The following is an 18,981-nucleotide window of genomic DNA, read 5'->3' on the forward strand; positions in this document are numbered from 1 at the left end:
TATGTTCATTCCAAATGGCATCATAGCCTGCTTGTCTATTTTCTTTTTATGTCCCTTTTAGTGACTTAAATCTACAGTGTTGTCTAAAACAGACAAGGAAGGAAAAGGTCTCTCTGATTATGAAGTGAAAAATACTCCTTGCATTGATTGAATTTGGATAATCAACAAGTTTTACTTTAAAGGGATTATACCATTGAATATTTTCTGTTTTTCTCTTATAAATTAGGAATTACTGAACAAGGACCAACTCTCCTGCCTGATCTCAGTACTTTTCTTCATTTATTCTTGTGACAGATTCCATCCCTCAACCTGCACAGAGGCAATATTCTCTGTAGGACTGCAAATCATTCAGCTAAAATTTCTTCAGAGTCTGGTACTGGTACTCTTAGGTAAATGCCTCACCTGGTACACTGTCCATATCATTCCAGTGATGACTAGAAGTGAAATGAAAATACTAAGTAGACATTGCAAAAAAGATAATATCAACAGAGCTTTATCCAAGCTGATGATGAGTTGTGGACCTGACCCGGGAACATGTAGTTACCTCATGTTGGCTGTGCTACAATTGCTTGTCATAAAATGAAAGGTTAAAGAAAATGATTGTGCCATCGTGGACAGAATGGCATTTAGAAAAAGTAATAATAACCAAAGGTCCTAGCTGGACTTGAGTAAAAGTAGCAAAGCACTGATTGCTTTCTAAAGGCCTCAGACTATGTGAGATATGCTTGTTTTTATAAATAGCTATTTGAAAGTACATGTGAACTTGTGACAGACATGGGCTTGACCTAAAAGTCTGGCCTGAAAGGAATGTGGTATATGGAATTCATTTTCACACAGCAAAATCCATTTTATTCACAATAAATTGAAATAACCATGTTTCTTGAAGAGAGATGCAAGCAATACCTACCATGCTTGCTCTCTAAAGCAAGGCCAGAAGGCCAGACTGGTCTTGCACAGCCGAAGACCTTGTGGTTGTAGTAACTCCCCTCCATAGTGCTGGTACCCATGACAGCTTGTGCAAAGGGATTGCTGAGGCTTTGTGCTGATGTTGCATTTTGAATGATGATGGCTCTGAGAGAGATCTACAAATATAAACTTGCCACTAGACTTTTATTGGGATCAGGCTGGAAATGTAACTCAGACAGTGAATTCTGTCACTTGATAGCTCCCTAAGGCTGAGCTTCCTTGTAGTATTTTTCCAAAGCTTAATATGTCCTGTTCACCAGCTGTACAGACCTTCTCTGACTGTACAGAGGAAGAATCTATGTTCCTAAGTAAATTTAAGGACTTGGTTGCTTTCCCATTGCTTCACAAGCTCCTGCATCTCATTCCCACTATTTTTATCTTTCTGGAGCCACACCTCCAATTCCCACTTACTTGCATATTTTCCAGTGTCATTGTTTATTTGCCAGATGGGAGGCACAGCTAGTCCTTATGGTCCAGTGACACTGAGTATCATCAAAACCTATGCAAATAACACTTGTTCTGAAAGTAAATGCTCTTCCCTCCTCAGGCCTTTGCAGATTCTCCACAGCCCAAGCGTCTCAAAAAATGAAAGAGGCAGCAAGGGGAACAAACCACCACCCAATGTGTCAACTCAATGCTCTGTAGTGGTGTTACCATTCGCAAGGCTTAGCAGCCAGCATACCTTGTCAGGGAAATATAGGCAGTTCTCTGTGGTTGTAGTACACTATATGTGCAGGGTAACAACACAGATACAAATTATTCTCAGTCTATTTAATTTTAGGCAGGTGGCAATGTGTAAATCCCACAACTTATCCTCAGCACATAACAATAACCACTTCCTATGCCAAGGACTGCCATTTCAATCTTTGTTCACCTACAGTACCATTTGGTCCAGCATTGAAAATGTGTCATGCTTGTGAATCATAAATAACAAAACCAAGACTGGGCATTGCCTCCATGTTGTTTTGGCTTCTATAGCATGGAACTTGCTGTGCTGGTCAGTGCTGATGAGCAGATGGGTATCCTACTGCTTTTGCATCTTCCCTTCTCCTCCAGTAAATCCCCTGCTGTGTTGCAGCTGAAGCTGGAGAGATTGTTGCTGGAGTATGGGTATTAAATAAGGATGAGGTAGCCATTCTAGATCAAATATGCACAGCTCTTTCTAATCTTTAACATTTGTTGTGTTCTCTATTAGCATTCACAAAGATACTTGGCATTTCCTTAATTGTCAAAGATGTTTTAAATTGGTCTTTCTAAACTTATTTTCTCTCATCACATCTGACACTTTGTGTCAGACTTCAAACATTCTTGTTCTGGCTCAACCTCAGTATCCCTACAGTATTTGATATGTTTTCTCTGGGAAACATCTGTCAGATTCCCTAATAATTTCCTGTTATTTCTAAATGCCAGGGTTAATATTGCATGTGGCTGTTTTTAGTATTGCCCTCATTATTGCAGCCATCCCTCAGGTCTCCATTTTCTTTTTCCCTAACCTTTGGTTATTTACACTAGTGAAAATGCATCTCATTTTGTTGGTGTTGAATTAACAGTGCAAATAACTTTAATTCTTTTAGGCATTGTCTGTCCATTTTCCTGTTCACTATGGACTGATTCCCTAGTTTTTTCCCCTCTTTCATCTTGAATTCTACCTTTCTCATCAATATTTATTAGAAATTTAATTATAAATACTACTTGCTAATGACTAGTAATGACTAGGAGTGGCAGAACCTGTTCTTAACATAATACATTTTCTTTATTATTATTATTATTATTATTATAACTCATGATTGGCTTCAAAAATATTATATTTAAATGAAGTTCACATTGAATTATTGCTTGATCAATAGTGTAAATTTCAGTTGTTAGATCTTAAACAGAATATACTTAGGGACTGTATTCATCAAATAAGCTGAGTATACCTATGCTGCAGGGGACAGGAAGCAGTCAGCACTATTAACTTGCGACTCAGAGCTGACCAATAATGTAATCTTCACTATTCTTCCCTTATGTATATTTCTTCCTGGTTGTCTTGACTGTAGAAAACAATTTGTAACAGAAAAAAAATCAAAAGCTCATTTTCAAAATATTATTTTTAAGAGGACACAGACTGTAAGAAACAGTTAATTGTGTGAAATTATAAGTGATATTGCTGAATATCATCTTATTTTGAACTAAACAAGCTTCATATTGCAACATGGAGCCTAGTTGAAGATCTATTCTTGATTTGCATTTCAGCTTCTGATGATTAAGGAAGACAAGAAATAAAAGAGAAAATAAACAAAAATGAACAAAAACCCTCTTTGTTGTACTGGAGAATTTTAGTAGACAATGGTTGGCATTTCAGGCACTTTTAGGCACTAGCTTCTTTGAAGAGGTACTGGTTTTGTTAAGCATATAAAATTTTCTGTGTATTTGAAACACTTAAAACTGTGCAAAATTGCATTCAAGTAAGCATTCCTATTTTTAGGGTCTTCTTTTTTTTCCTTAATTTCTCCTTTCCTCCCCTTCTTCCTTCACATTTTTAAATTTTCAGATGATTCTCAGATTAACTAGCAGACAGAATGACTGCTAGGCTGGAAATTCTGTTGTTTGGTGTACTTTTCCCTCTCTGTAGGATGTAACCATTGACAGAAGAATAACATGTCATAGACTGATGTCAAATGGAATTCCTTCAAAATCAGTGATTTGTAAGGACTGATTCAGTCATTTAAGATAATTGAAATGTAACTATATGTATGAAACTTTTTACATATCTGCTTAAGTGATACCAACAATTGCAACTTCATTACTTATGATTTGTACAGCTTTATAAAGAATATTTAAATCAAGCCACTGGCTGTGCTTGAAATTAAATTATTTGTAAGTTACAGCTGCAGTTTTACATTAACCCCTGCTTCCAATCAACATATTTTATAACTACTGTATGACAGAAATGTAAATTTAGTGGGAATATCTTAAAATCAATAACAATCAGGAAAGAATTCCCCATTCTTTGAGGATTTTCTCTCTTTTTTTTTTTTAAAAAAAAAAAAAAGAATAAATGATGAGAAAGAAATTTAAAATCTCTATATTAATGTGAGTTCCACATATATGTATGCTTATCATTATTTTAGTACTCTATTCCCAAGTGTACATGGCTGCTCTAAAAAGAACTTAAAATACAGTTTCTAAGAGAATTTATGTAATGTTTGTTTATATTAATTTTAAATAGAGGCTTCAGCATAAGTTCTTGACAGATATCAGTTGCAGCCATTTTGATGAAACTTGATATTTGTCCCATCTTCCTTGAAGGTTCATCCTTTTTTCCTCTTTGTTTTTTTTTTTTTTTTTTTTTTTTTTTTTTTTTTTTTTTTTTTTTTTTTTTTTCCCCAAAGAAACAGAATGAAAGGATTTGGCAGGGTAATTCAACGTGACACTCTAAGCCATTACATGAAACATTGGCAGGGATTGGTATATTTGCTCATTCTTACCAGCAATTCAGCCTTTTTACAAGGTCCTTGTTCAGAAGTTAGAAACCATCTTTCCTCTGCAGTCCCTCTCTCACACCTGACTTCAGCATTTGTGTTGGTATGATGGACTTTTCTGCCATAAATATGGCAGTGAATGTCAGTTATTTTGAATAATTCTATGAAGGTTTTATTGTTCTCTGCTCTCTGATTTTTATTTATTTATTTATTTATTTTTCATGGCAGAAAAAGTATGTGCTCCATTTCAGAGGAACACAGTGAAGCCAAGTATTTAAACTAACTAATTGTGTGACAAGTTTATTCATGTTATTTCTTACTGAGTTCTTCACTGATAGGACAACTGAGAAACAATGCATGAGCAACAGTTGACCAGATATTTTCTAATATATTCCACTTTTCCTCATCTCTGCCTTCCATCACTGTTATGGGTACATAAATTTCCCTGCAGTTAGTCCTGGTTTGTAGTTTGAAAGATGTAATAAGCAATTGGGGTTTATGATTTCTCCATCTGCTTAAAATAGAACTAAAACTGTTGTGAGCTAGCCTCAGACTTAAGCTTTCCAAATATTCAAGCCAGGTCCCTTTAATCTTCAGAAAGCCCTCTTTTCTTTTAAACAAAATTCCAGTGTCTTGCTCCCACTGCTATGCCTTTAGCCATTGCAGTGAAGCAAAAATATACATGGGATTTAATACCAAACAAAACCTAACAACACAAAAAAATAAAGCCAATTTGATGCATCTTGGCATTGTGGCAAATCCATGAGGTAATAAAGACAGTGTCCAAATCTTTGGGGTCCCAAAGAGTGAGAAGTAGTATGACATTTTCTGTCACATATATTAATGTTTCTCCTTTACTAAGGTTCCATTTTCAAAGGATATTGAGACTGAAACTTCTAGTTAGGTGATGCCCAGAGGAAAGAATATTTCTTCTTCTAAATTTTAGTTAAAAAATACACAAAAGTGAATGAACCTCTTCTGCCATCTACGTTGTCAAAATACTTATCCTAGGTATAAGTGTCTAATAAGTTGTCTGGGACTCCTTCTCCAATAAGATACGCAGCTTCTGATCAGTTTTGTTACCTCTTACTGGTATCACCTAGATCTATCGAATCACCTTTAATTCAGTCATGTTACTTGGTCTCTAACAAAACCAATGGTTATTTTTATCCAGCCCTGGAAACATGGTTTCAAGAACAGCTTTTTGTGTGACATCACATCTTAGCAACATGTTCACCCATGGACAGCCCACAGCCTACATGCGGGAAACCTGATAGGCACATGTTCCCCAGATTACACTTGAGCTGTCTCTGAGCCTTCATTTGAAATCTCATAGACTGCATGGTCGATCAGTTTGGTCTCAAAATCAACTATGAGGTGGTACCCAGCTGTCTGGGTAGACATACTTACTGCAATTTATTTTGAATCACAACCCTGAGGTTGCTCTTTGGATCAATTTCTAAAAATATTAAAGGCTGACATGAATCCAAATGGCTGGATATAAAGGTCTGTGGTATGGATGCTATTGCTGCCAACCATTTTAAACAGTCTGTTTTACTACTTTTTTGGGGAAACAAAGCCTACATTCTCTCAAGAAGAGAGGGGTGTCAGCCAGCTCCAATAAATGTTAATAGATTTTTACCATTTGCAGTATGGTAAACTAGAGAAAATAGACATAACTTTTCTGCCAATTTGTTACCACTACTTCAGTTGTGAAAAACAGATGAGCAAACATAGCATGTGTGAGAGAGACCGAGAAACAGGTTCGACTCCAACATTTTTTGCTGGAATTTTATGCCTTAAAACCTGCTCTGTAAGCTGCATGCCTGACTGAAAGGGAAATGGTGTGTTCAGTTGATGTCAGGCCAGTGTCAACATGATGTTCGTGTTAGAGCAGATTTAGATGCAGAAATCAAACATTGGTTTGGGGAAGCAGACACTATTGCTTAGAGATATTTCCAACCATGGGAACTTATGCAGCTTGTCATTAGTTGAATGGCAGTTAGATATCTACACTAGTGAGCTGTAAGACTGTCAAGATCTGCTAGATGTACTAACATGCTGTCTCTGTTTCCACAATTTAACTGAGAATGAGGAAGGAAACGGAGGATGAAGTGTAGGGTGAAACACTTACCTCACTTTCAAAATAAATGCTATGCTAAGGAAGTCAAGCTATAGTGTTAAACAAGTTTACCTAGTGAGATAATTCACTCTTTCTATTGAAACTAGACTAAAAAAGATGGATGTTCAGATGATATACTACTGAGTTTCTGAGTTTCTTTTGCTTCCTTTTTAAAATTATTTATTTATTTTATCTTTAATTAAGTTGTAGAAAAGGCAGATAAATATCTTGGAATTAAAAATGTGATAATAAGAACATACAAATAGACTAGATCTGACTAAAACTCTATTTAACTACTACTCTTCCTTCAGTAGTGTCAAATGGTGAATGACCAAAGTATAACAAGTTCCAATACATGGAAATATTTCAGCTGAACACCTTCTCAGCTTCTGGTGATCTGAGGCTCAAGGTCAGAGATTACATCAATTCAGCAGCAGTTTCTCACCTTCTGAAGCCTGCTTTTATTTCTGATTCCAATAGCTTTTTCACCTTTTGCTAGGGGTTACTTTTCTTTCTCAATGGTTTTTCTATAGAGTTTTCCTGCAATACTCAAGTAGCTTCTGCCTCTTGGAAGATGTTTCCATGGTTTTGTAATATACTTTTTTATGTAATTGGCTCAAGGCCTTCATGCATTGTTGGTCATTGCTAAAATATGCTTTTGTTGTTGTTTGTTTGTTTGTTTGTTTTTGTAGTGTACATTGGCAAGTGTGTTATTTAATGCTACTCAATTTCTTTCATGTTTTCCAGTTTGTTAAGCATTGACTTTGATCCATATGTGTATGCATATATGTATCAATTTTTTTTCTGTAAAAGCACAGTTGAAAATATTTATTTTGAAAAGCCTGAACTTTCATTCCTCCTTGATGAAGTTTCTTACTTTGTGTGAATTATTCTTCATGTTGAATAGGATTCACTCCTCAAATAGCATTCTTCAAATCAGCCGTTGCTACGCACTGGTAGATTTTTGTGGCCAGAAGAAATCATTACTGACATTTTGTCTTAGCTCTTGTGTAATACAGGGCACATCATTTCAGTGAGTAGTTGCTCTGACAAGACCTCTGACATGTCTCTCAGGAAGACACCTTATTTTAATTAGGTACCATGAATAATGCTATCAAAATAAGTATCTTTTTGGCCATGTATTTGACAAGTTTTTGCCTAAGTTCATGTCAATAGTCCCAATAATGATCTTGCAATGAAATCAGTGACAAATTTCTAGATAAAGTCAATAACCAGAGTTGAACACATTGCTTTCAGAGAAAGTTTAGAGGAAAGATTTGCCTGTCCAAAAGACTTATTGTTCATTCAGCATAGCAATGCATAGTCTAGAATGACTATTATTGTCACTTTAAAGCATGGCAATTGTCTGCTACCATTGGAAGCATACAACATGATGTCATTCAAATATACCATGAACACATACAGGACTTCTTGTGAGGCTTTAGCCTAGTTACAAATTTGCCTTCTAAGATTCCTTTCAAAAATGAGATATGGAAATAAACACCAAACATATGAAGTAGAGATTAAAAACGGTAATTTAAAGTATATTTTTCTGTAGAATACCTCAACACACCTCTTGAACAACATTGCCTGTGTATTAGCAAGTAATGCAATATGGTAAGAGAGGATTTGAAGAGTGAAATAGTTGAGGACGAGTAGCTGATGTGCAAACTGTGTTTATTTATTCTGAATGTTGTTCATACTAGCTTCATTCTGTTCCCTAAGCAGCTGTTAGCAGCTGAAGAGAGAATATATTCCTGTTTTGTTTCTCCTGAAAGAGTTCCAGTTTTCATACTTCAACACCAATCTGCAATAGGGGAAAGCAGTGAACTGTTGAAAACCACATTCCAGAACCAAACTAAAAAAAAGTGTAGATATAGTCAATTTATGTATATGTCTTACAGGACATTTCCATAAGAGGTAAAATAGCTTCTGGTTTTAAGTTTTTCTTCTGTCAACCTCATTATTGCAGTAGCTGGTTGCTTGCATCTGAGAATGACTTTAGAGCTTTAATTTCAGTTCTTCACATCAGTCTGAACAGTAATGGTGCTGGATTGTTTCAGCTGGGTATTTGAAAATCAGATCTAACCCTGCATGTATTTTCAGTAGTGTTCATCAATAATCCTTTGAAATGAGAAACTGGTGGGCAGTTTTCCTGATGATTCATGAGGCTGATAATTCTATCCCTCTTCCATCTTGACAGCAATAAATCAGTGTGACTTAGCAGAAATATCAGTTAGCCTTTTCAGAAAGCCTCCTCAACAAAGTCTGCAATCTGAACCACTACATTAGCATTGGAGAATGACAACTTACCACCACCACCGTTCCACCTGAGAGTTCTTGCCCACACATTGCAGGTACAAAACAAGTAGTCACAAACATAACATTACGATTTGCAATTGGGGCTGGGAAAAAAGTTTTCTGCAATAATAAATCTTTAGTCTTCCTAAAGATCTTCAGTAATTTAAGTTTAATATAGCAACAGTATCAGCTGTGGAAAAGAAAATGTCCTGGTGGTATGTCCAGTAGATCAGAGAATAAAAACCCTATATAAATTCTCTCTGCAGAATAGTAGGAAAGTGGATCTTTATTTTTTTTCTGTTGCCAGGCTAGCAGGTGCACAGAGAAAGATAACAATTTGCCATGGATTCTGCCTTACTTCCTGTGAAGGAGCATGCTCTGGAGCAAATATGGGAACTGAGTTATGTCTGGCTCCAATGAAAGTACCCTCACCATGAAGTTAGAATGTCATTTTCTTGCTCCCTTGCACTATTTCAGGTAAAAAAAAAAAAAAAAAAAAAAAAAGGTAGAATGTCTCCAGCAGGGTAGAGGGGTAGAGTAGATTTCACATCTTTCACAATCACACCAAAATATTCTGTAAATATTCCTTAACATCCCTCAGATCCCCCTCTCAACCTTGAAAATTCACTTGAAAGGGAGGGGCAGTCCCAGGCTCTTGATGAGATTCAAGCCTAGAGTGCATTTTCACTTGAATGCCTTAACAAGTAAGTGCAGGTGAGCTTCCTCTGACAAGATTTTTTTTTTTTTCTTAGTCAAGTGTTTCAGCTACCAGGTGTGGCCTCACCAGGGCTGATTAGATCACCTCCCTTGACCTGTTGGCAACACTCTTCCAAACGCACCCCAGGATACCGTTGGCCTTCTTGTCCACAAGGCCACATTGTTGACTCACGGTCAGCCTGCTGTTCACCAGAACTCCCAGGTCTCTCTCTGCAGAACTGTTCTCCAGCATGTCAGCCCCCAGCCTGTACTGGTGCTTGGGGTTATTCCTCCCTAGGTGTAGGACCCTGCATTTTCCCATGCTGAACTTCATGAGGTTCCTCTTGGCCCAGCCCTCCAACCTGTCAAGATCCTTCTGAATGGCAACACAGCCCCCTGGGGTATCAGCCACTCCTCCCATACTTGTGTGATCAGCAAACTTGCTGAGGGTGCATTATCCAATTGTCCAGGTCATAGATAAATAAGTTGAACCAATTTATAGCCCAATAAGAAAATTCTATATAAAGAAGAGGAGTTCTGGACAATTTGATTAATGTTCATGTAAACAAGCTATGCTTTCCACATGTGCCTAATATTGTTTTATTAGAAAGCTTTAGGTCATACTAGCTAGCCACTGCCCTCTGGAAGACCTTGGTGTTTATGAGTAAGACTTCCTAGAACAATGTGGAGAAATTACCAATCAACCAATGCAGAAATTCTGTGTGGTTATCGTATTCTGCTGAGAAGATTGTAGGAGAGATGATTTTAGAGCCAAATGGTGGTGACGGAGAAGGGGGTGGGATATCTCTCAGTTTCTCTTGAACATTCTTAAGATGGAAACTCTTTGTGATTTTTAGCCAGAATGGAAGGTATTTTCAGACATAGGATAGTGTGAAAAATGCACTGACTCTCCAGTAAGTAGGAAGATGAGGAACCTGTCCAGAGTAAAAAATAGGTGAAGGGTGAAGTACTGTGAATACTCCTTGTTTGAGAGTATTCTTAGGTGATGAGAGTTAATCCAGCTTTGCTAGGCATAGCTAGGACTAACTCGTGTATTTCTCCTTTCATACCTAACAGTAAATTTTGGTCCAAATACCTGCAGTATAGAATACAGCATCAAGTAATGTAGAAGGTCCTTGATTCTTAGAACTTTTTCCTGGTTGATTTAATTATCTTTCACATGGATTGTGACTGTGCAATGACTTTGAAGGTAATCCGCCATCAAGGAATCATAGAATGATAGAATAATTCTGTTTGGAAGGGAGAACTGCTCTGGAAGACTTTCTATTTCTTTTTTTTGCATTGGATCTGTTATGAGTTCCTTGCTCATACAAGCCAAATTTCTGCCACACCTGTATGACTTACTGTGTGTTTCAAAGGATTGCTCTTGTCTTTGAGAAGACTCACAGCTACACTCCAAAAATAGATTTTTACATTCTGAGAAGAAAAATGGTTTTGTCTGGACCGCTGAACACAGCAATAATAGCCATAAAGCATACTGTAGTTTTTTTGGAAGAGGTTTCTTAAATACTCAGAGTGCGTTGTCAAATGCAACAAAGCATGCAAATGAACAAGGTTATAAAAATAATTCAATCATTTAATTTTTAACGCAATCCTTGATTTTTTTTATTCGTCACTGAGAAGTGAAGATACAGAACATTATGAGGCACAATTGTTTGCTGCTACAGAAGTAACACAAACAAGCCAAACTATTACCAAAAATCATTCATATAGATCACTTGATAGGGATAATAAATTAGGCTGTTTTATTTTCCAAAAATGAGCCATCTTGGTAGAGCAAAAGTTTCATGTACTGCCAATAATGTGCTATCTCCTTCTACAACTATATAAACAGTTAAAACAATTAAAAGCATAATGGAGGAAGGGCAAATTATTTTCTGTGACCCTGGATGACATTAAAAACAAATGTAACAATTCTCTTGATACCAAAAGTTAAGTGAGATGATTTATTTTCATCCTGATTTTATTTATTTATTTATTTTAAAGAATACATGAGAAATGAATGCTCTGCTACGGTCAAGTAATTTGAACTTTGAACTTTATTTTCATCTACCTGTGGAGGTGATAGTGTTAACTGTAGAGATAATGTTTTATCAACAAATGTTTTAAAATGAGAATGAATATATAGTTTGAGCTAATTTCCTATTTCATAAGCTCCATAATAAAGCAGAGAAACCTATCATTAATTATTATTTTTCCTTTAAAATTTTGTAACAAGTCTTTGTCAGTCTTTTTTCCTCATATCCTGAGAGGCTTACAGGAGATGTTTCATTCTGTAACGTTTGAATGAATGACAGTGTTGAACCATATACCCACAAGATGATCATTTCCACAGTTTTCAGCTGGATGACTCCTAAAATAGTCTCCATTTTATTAGAAATACATTAAATAGAGATTTGTACATTTGGTAAGGTGAATTTTTAAGAGCTCTCTGAGAATTATAAAGATCTCTAGAAGATTTAATTTTAGTGACCGAGTATTACTTACATTTCTTCCTTCATATGGTACTTTATGCTTTAAAATCCATTTCTAAAATTAAAATCTATTTCTATAGTATGTGCTGAGCATTGTTTTAATGCATTTTCACTGAAGATTAAAGATATGATAAAATATTTTATGATAAAGTTTTGATGACACATTTTTATTATAAATGAAAAATGTTATTTTAAAATCTATTACAGCAAACTAAGAATGGAAATAAATGCTCACACATTTTGCTAGAAGATTTCGCAATGTCATTGGGATGAACAAAATCACTGTGATCCAGTCCATACTGTCTTTAAAAAACAAAACAAAACAACAAAAACCCCCCACCCTATTTATCAGGAAATTGTAAGCATCATTGAAAGACTGAAAGTTCACACAATGCCATACATGGTTTCTTTGTATGAATGGTATTACATATTCAGAGATTCAAATACCTTTAGTTTGAGCAAGCTTCATGACTCTTAAGAAATGGTCTATTGTTATTCAGTCTTAGTGCTGTAATTTTATTACTGTTTGTGGAAAGATTCAAAAGTGTAACTTCCTAGTGTAAACAGGCTGCAAAACTTCTGAATGGTAATTCTCATTGTGCTGAAATATAAAGTTAACGTCAGTTGCACTTGTAGGAATGGTAGCGAACTGATTTAAAAATCACAACAGAACAAAAACTAGGTTATGTTTCTGTAGTTTACAGCTGATCATATACGTGTAATTTTAAACACTACACTCAAGTCTGTGATAATTTTTACACTAAAGTGAGTAGAAATGAAAGGAAAGTATGTGATATGCCAAGGGCTTTTCACCCCTTCACTTGAAATGGCTCTGTCTTCACATTGTTCTTATTTTAAGCAATTTCACTTTTACTCTTTTAAAGAAAGATAATATAGACCCTTCCATTTGAAATTCAGACTACTTTGTCTAAGAAAAGCCGTACATAGAGCCTACTTTTTACTTTTTCTGTCCTTAATCTTTCTGTGATACTAAGCTCCCCTGGTAGCATAAAAACTGCCTGAACTATGCTCATGGGGTGCATAGCAGGTGTATTGAGCAAAGCATCACAACTCCCATGCAGATTATTGCCCAACATAACCTCATGGTTATAAGTCTGGTTGTCTTCTGACCTTGCAGATGGCAGGAAGGTAGTATTACAGAACCTTATTAAACTGTGGGTTTGACATTTTATAACTAATAATTATAAGCTGTGAGATATTTTAGAGATCACATTCTTCAAATATGTCACTGACAGTCTCAGCTGTCAAACAGGACAGAAATAAAATTGAGTGGGACAAATCCTCTCTTTTCAGAGAAATGGGGAAGGTAGAAAATATCTCGCTTTGTTCTCCCCTGTCACCATGCTGTTTGGGGAAGGATGCCTCAGTCCTTATGGCTTCTCCAATTATCTGAAGAGCTCTAAACCTCCTCCAGATGGAGTTCACTGAGATGCTGAGTAAACAAACTTGGCTATGGCAGCTGTGCTTTGAAGTACTGTGGGCCAGGTCCAACACTTAGGGATGTTTTCTGCAGTGCTAAGGTCTATAAAGATAAAGTATTATTTTTGACAGAAACGGTGCTAGACCACAATGTATAGATACACTATGCATTCGCGTTTGTCCATTCTATTCACCAGAATGTTGGTGAATGTTGGTAATGCCTTAGTAATAACATCATTGGTTGAAAAATTTGAATTAAAGGGATTAACTTTACCTTGTCACTACAAAACATGAAATAGGATTCACTATTGCATACGTACTGAATTTAGCCTGCTTATGCTCATAGCAAACAAGATTAAATGTTGTTTTTATATGAAGATACAAAAAGATGGAGGGTGGGAGAATCTACTCAGTCTTACAAAGTACTAAGTAAAAAAAAATTACTTTAGCAGCCTATATTATTCCCTATGTTGGTTTAGAGAGTCTTTCTAGAGACTTTTTTTTCATTTTGCTTTGCTTTTAGAAAATCTTGTCTGAGCAAAAAAAAAGGCAACTAAAAAAAAGAAAGGATGGTTCATAGGACTGACTTATTCAAGTGAGGCAGAAATCTTAGTTATGTTGCATTTTTTATTTTTATTATTTTATTTATTTTTTATTTTTTTAAAGTCTAGTCAGATCATCTCTCATCAAGAAGGTGACAAAAAGGATCTTGGTCCTGGGAGGGAGTGGGTGTGGCAATCTCAGTGGTAAAGCTCATTCCCTCTAGCCTATCCAACACACCAAAACTTTGGACTGAAAAGAGAAATCTAGTAGAGTAATTCTTTTTTAAATCAATTTAGTTACCAGTTTGAGCTATGCTCTAGCATATAAATTTTAGTTAATTCATTTCCATTTCTGTACATGTTCATCAGTTATGAACATGAGGTAGTTCCAGAGGATATGATTGGCCCTTTTGAGTGGTACTCCATTTTTCTCTACCATGATCTTTTAGTGATATTTTTAAACAATTTAGTATATCAAGTGAAGTTGGACTTTTGTTATTTGGACAATGCATCATGTAGCTTTTGTCTTACAGAACTTCATTCTATCACTTAACAATAGTGATAATTTGCATTAATATGGCACTTTCATTTCGAGGCTCTCAATATAACTAAAAAACAATAATTAAACCATTAGCATCTCAATACCTTTCTGAGAATAAGATAGTGCTGTTACTGTCTCTCTTACATATGTGAAAGAATTAATACTTGAGGAGATGATGCAACTTTCCCAAGATCATTAAAGATGAAGGTGGCATTCAAGAGCCTGGAGTTCTTGGCTCACCTCCTTAAAATACAAGCAATAAATTAAGCTCCTGTAGGGCATAGTTACTAAAAGACAAACATATGTAGGTGACGTAAGAGAGAAGACAAATTTTAATTTATAAAATACTTCAATTTTATTTTCCCTTGAGCTCAGAAGCATGACTATATAATCTTTCATGAGTAGGCCCTTGGTATGTCCCTTTAAAACCCTGTCTCCCTTTAAACTGGCATAATCTTGTTTCATGGCTCCAATTTTAAGTAGCAAATCTAAAATAGCCATGGAGGAACATAACCAGTTTCTCAGTATTTCTACTGAAAGCTGCACTGCTACTGTAGAATATGCCATCTGAAACTATTAGCATTTTGCAAGTGTGATCAACTATCAATTAAAAAAAAAAAAAAAAAAAAAAAAAAAACAACAAAAAAGAAAAAACAAACACTGTGCAGTGAGTACTTGTAGTGTCTTAATTATGCAGACTTAACACACCAAAATTTTCCTAATTACTTTTCCCCCAACAGCTGACTAAGGGATGATTGGGGAGCCATGGCAATGATCATGGAAATATTCCTTTTAATTTTATGTCCTCACAGAAATTAAACCTCTAGGGATTAGATCTTTGTAAATACAGAGTCAGAGTTTGATCCTTAATCATACGGAATGGGCCAGTTAATTAAAAATAAATGAAAAACAAAAACACCTCTCACTCATTTTGAAATTATTTGTTGTATACACATCGAAGAACAACAAATAATGTCACTAAAATTGAGGGTAGGTATATCAGTTAAAACAAACAGCAACAACCAGAAAACCAAAGCCTCAGCAATAGAAAGATCTCATGGACAGCTAAGTTAACCATTCATTATTCAAGAGAGCAATGTTATATTGCTAGTTAACAGAACAACTCTGCATTTGACAAGAGTTTATGCCTGTGCACAACAGTATCACACATGTTTGTTTTGTGGTGGCTGATGATGCACTGCCTTCTAGCCTCTAGCTGATTGTTATCAGTTGGCTTCACAGATGGATTTTGCTGAAAATGTGTTTATTGCTGTGCTGCAGTCTCTACTGCCTCTCTGTATCTTATACGTCTCAGAGAATGTCACTGGCGGTGCTGCAAACACTGCTCGATGCCCTCCCTGAGTCAGTGCAACTTCCCTGGTGAGTCAGGCTGATGAGCTGCCTAAAAGGCAGAGGTACACATGCAGCCAGGCAGTATGCCAGATGGGGAGGCACAAGACACTGATGAAGAACTATGTTATGAAAACAGGAAAACAGTCTCTCTCTCTCTCTCTCTCTCTTTTTTTTTTTTTTTTCTTCCCCAAGAGGCGTATATGAAGAGTGTAGAATCATGTACTGATTCACTGGGATTTGTTGTAACTGGATCAGAGGATAATATCTACACTTGTATTGATAGTGGCAGAAGGGATCATAGTCCGCTATAGTGCTTTCTCTTTCTAGGATTATTTGACTATGCAATTTAATGGAATTAAGGGAAAAATAAAAAACTTTTTAAGATGCTTTTTAAGACATTTAGTACTGAAGCTCTGTTAGAGGCATTCTTACACTTTGCACTGACATCCTGGTAAGGAAAAAAGGGCTGATGAATTGGATATGATACTTAGCATAAGAGAAGATCTTGGTGGAGAGCATTGCTGTGTACCAGTGATTATTGTTTAAGAAGACATTATGTTTATTTTGTGGTTAATTAACTATACAATTATTTCTGTGTTTCACAAATATCTGTTAGCATTTATCTATGGAACACTGTTGTACCCATTTCACAATCTGAAATACTTAGAGGAGATTAAGGTTTAATTCACAAATGTAACTTAACTTAACATCCAGAGTGTAGATTTCCCAATTCAGCTGCCATCAGTGAAAGTGTGAAAAATATGTGTCTCTGTAAACTTCCCACAGTATTTAAGTGTCTTTGCAGCTATTTCCAGAGCTGTATAGGTTCTGATTGTGAAGCATTCCTCTGACAACCTTGCTTGCAGATGCTGCCAACCAGAATGTGTCTCACAGAAATCCTGGCATCAGTGATATAAATAAAAATGCTACCCTCCACCAAAGGAAACTCATCCAGGATTTGGAAGTGCTCCGTATGCTGCATAAAATGAATCAAAAATCATTCAGAGGCAGAGTCAGATCCACTGTACCCTCCACCTGCCTTGCAACAAGTCTGCATGTATTTGCAAAAATGCTTCAGTTACAACAGGCTCATGCCAGAATTTTGAATTGACATCATTTCCACATTTCCCATTTAACAGTAGCAGTAACGACAATTAGCAATCAGCTTTAACATAGCAGAATTTCAAAGACTTCTGAGCAACTATCCAACCATTATTTATTTAATTATTTATTTTTGTATGGAGCCAGACCTCTTCCCTTCCCCAAGAGTAGTCTAATAATAAGGCTGAGATTTCATCTGCCTCTGCAAGAAATGTGGGAGATAGCTGCATCCTTTCTCCCTTTCCTCTTGTGTGACACAGCACCCTCGTACTTCCTCTCATGCTCCCTCTCATCAGGAGCCTACATTATCAGTTCCCCAGATAGGGACACAGTACTGCACGTCTGTGAAATAAGACCACAACTTCTTCCTCTCTTGTAATGCACTGACCTTAGGATGTATTGACATCTCTAATGAAAGAATTACTGATTTTGGTGATCGGCAGTAATATGTTCTGAAGTCCTCCTTTGAAACAAGTAGGTTGTTTTGTATAGATGCTTTAGAAAAGAGACAGGACCACTTCTCTCCATCAACACTTGAAACTATTTTATGGTGGATTTGATTCATTGCCTTTCCAGTGTGTGCTCTCATAATGAGAATGGTCATCTTGAGGCTGCCTGAGTTTAGTAATACGAAGTTTTCTGGGGACAGTTTTCTTGTTCACTCTTATTTGTTTTTGTTTGGTTGGTTATTTATTTATTTCTCTGTACCTGTACATGCCGTAGATACACATATGCATACATGTTTCCACTTGTGGCTTTCCTTTCCATGCTGACATAGCTGTTCTTGGCACTACGTGTATATTTATATACAAAGAGTATATGTAGAATTCTCCTGGGAAAACTGAGGAAAAGAGAAAAACTAAATGACTTGCTGAAGGGATCCTATTCTAGGGTTATAACACATAGGTCTCAGAGGTGGAACTCTCAAATCTTTGTTTCTATACGAAATTGGAATATTTGTTAGGGTTAAAAACAAACAAACAAACAAACAAACAAAAAGAAACAGTGAAATATTTGATGGCATTTTCCTGGCTATTTTTCACAAACATACAACGCCAATGGAAATTTCTAGTCAGATCTGCCACCATTATTTATTTATTTTTTCTTTATTTTCAGACTGATTTTTTTCACCCATGGTTTATTCTGTAAATGTAATAGAGTATAAAATCAAATCAGCTCTCAAACTTTAGGCTTTTAGTGTAACAGTATATGGAAAGCAAAGTAATTTAAATCTGTGAAAAAAAAAAAAAAAAAAAAAAGACATTACATTGCTATAACCAGACGCCAAAATGGACTGTTATAAAGTATCATTTTTTTTTTTTTAGCAACACTTCAAAATGAAGACTGCCACTTTTTATCAACACTACTCCTGCAAAATGGGTTTCATGGACATGTCTGTTCCAACCACTAGGTTCCAACAACTCTTCATTATGTCTAGTGTATTTATGGAAGAAGAGTAGTTTAAAACACAAGGGCATCGTTAATATTAAACTTTCAGCTGTCACTGCTTTACTTGTCTTGTACAATTACTTCATTTCAAAACCATATTTGTTCCTTAATACTCTGTTTCACAGTCTGCCTTCCTGTAATGGCTTGACTGGTGATCAAAGTACAGAAAAAAGGATTTTCTCACATTTGAAATCCATGTGCAATTCCTGAAGAATTACTTTATACAATACATTGGTTTTATTACCTAAAATCAGGGCCAGGGTTTTTTCTCTTACTTAGAAAATATATTTAGAAATTAAGAAAGTTCTTCCAAATACTCTAGAACATTTTGGTCCCCAAATCAATGTTCTCCTCTCTGATTTTTTTTTTTATTTTTTTTTATTTTTTTTTTTTTACCAGATAAACTAATTTTAATTTATCACAGAATCACAGAATTTCTAGGTTGGAAGAGACCTCAAGATCATCGAGTCCAACCTCTGACCTAACACTAACAGTCCCCACTAAACCTAAA

The sequence above is a fragment of the Netta rufina genome (genome assembly GCF_964035555.1).
Source record: "Netta rufina genome assembly, chromosome: 2".
Taxonomy (NCBI): Eukaryota; Metazoa; Chordata; class Aves; order Anseriformes; family Anatidae; genus Netta; species Netta rufina.